This window comes from Alosa alosa, chromosome 10, assembly GCF_017589495.1.
Source record: "Alosa alosa isolate M-15738 ecotype Scorff River chromosome 10, AALO_Geno_1.1, whole genome shotgun sequence".
NCBI classification, from domain to species: Eukaryota; Metazoa; Chordata; class Actinopteri; order Clupeiformes; family Clupeidae; genus Alosa; species Alosa alosa.
The window spans coordinates 22,991,409-22,993,485 of NC_063198.1; positions in this window are offsets into that span (position 1 = coordinate 22,991,409).

A 2,077-nucleotide genomic window follows, 5' to 3' on the forward strand; every position below is an offset into this window, starting at 1 on the left:
TGGAGCAGGCATCAAGATTAGTGTGTGCTTCACCTCACTGTGTGTTCACTGTGTGCTGAGTGTTTCACTAATTCACGGATTGGGTAAAATGCAGAGACCAAATTCCCCTCACAGGATCAAAAGAGTATATATACTTATACTTATATACTTAACTCGTCAGTTTCACCCACATTTTCAAATGGAACTGAGAGTCATGACTGAAGAAATTACACCCATATATTAGATTTCTGTGGTATATGTCTTTTTAAAAATTATTAATTACTGATGGTGCAAGCATTTCACTGTACTGTAGCCCTAATCATGTCTTAATAACTTGCATATCTCCTCTGTAATGAAGGACATTTTTGAAAATAAATACTTTCTTGTATAAATTCCTATGTTGGAGCAGGCCCTACTTATTTAAGTATACTTATTTAAGGAAGAGCACTGACAGAAGCCACACTTTTGTCAGAAGGTCATTGCCCGAAGGTTACCAATTTGCTCCTGAACATTATAATACACCCTTCCAAACATGTGTCTGAGTCATTCAGTGAGATTTGCACCGCCCTAATTTTATTTTTGACTCTTCCTGTCACCGTTGCAACCTCTGAGCGCTCATTCTCCAAGTTAAAGACCATTAAAAACCACTTGAGGAGCACAGTGGGACAGGAGAGACTAAGTGGACTTGCCATGTTGTCCATAGAGAATGAGAGAGCAAAGAAAATGGACATAGGGCTCACACAGAGCATCGTGGACGAGTTCATGGAGCCAAGGCTCGGCGTGATGCCCTTCAAATAGTGCTGCGTGATATTGTTGTTTTATTATTAGGGTCATGTAGCCTAATGTTTTGTTGTTCTCTTTGTTTACACTTCATGTAGCCTACGCTCGATGGACTTCAAAAATTACATAGTTGTTTCCTCCATGGCGCTGACGCTTGTAAGACCTGGCTGTTGCGGGCATGTAGCCTATGTTGTAAAATTATGTTATGATGAGTTTAATAAAGGGCCCGGCCTCATGCCCCGCCTCGCCCGCTCTGACTTGTTCCGCCACTGGTGGTGTGGTGGGCGCTTGTTTCAGTGCAGGGTGTGGTGGAGCGGTATACCCATGACTCAAACTTGCATTGGGAATCCACACAACTCTAAAGGCTAGAGGCTCTTCTCCCTCTTTTTGACAACACCCGGTACAGCTGTTGACAGAGCAATGATAATAAGAAGAGCTTAGCCAAGCGCCGGTGCCCACTTTTCGGGGTAAAAAAAGGGCAGTTGTTGACCACAACACCGACACGGCATCGCCCAGTGGTTCCCAAATGGGGCACGTGAAGGCACTCCAGGGGATACGTGAGATTTAACCCTTTCGAAGCCGACATAAAGTGCGCCAAAACACACCCTTTCTCTGTTACATTGGTCCGCAACTAGCAGCGAGAAGCCTTTATTATGTGACAGAGCAGAAGTGAGGCTTTCAAATCAAATCACGACTTGTCTGTATCGCTAAAGTATGAAGATTAAAAAAATCATGAAATTAAATCAAATTGCATCATATTTACAGTCTCTGCGTTCACCTGTGCACCCATTAGGCTACTCGTTTGAAACCCGTGAACGCATAGATATGGCAAGCATATCAGATGAAAGAGGAGACACAGGGCTATCCATTGGTACCAAGTATGTCGATCCTTCTGGCTTATGAAAACAGACGGCGGACTGCAAAATAATAACGTCATGTACAAAACCAACTGCACACCCATTACTCGCTTGAATTACTCGAACTGTCATCTAATAGATATGCCACGAGATGAAAGAGGAGACACAGAGCTATCATTTGATACCAAGTACATCCTTCTGGGTTAAAAACAAACGGCGGACAGCAAAATAATAACTTCCATAGCTCGACAGTAGTAATTATCCTGAACTATCTGTCAAAATAAGCCCCGCCCCTGAAACGTCATAAATCACGTCATAACCACGCCTCCTTTTATGTAATTAGCCACGTGGTTGTCACCACGCGTTGTTTGTTATTGTTATTGTTTTGTGAGTCATGTGACAGTCATGTGACTGGTGTCAAACCCCAAGCAGCCATATATTGATGTAAAGTCATGTGACAG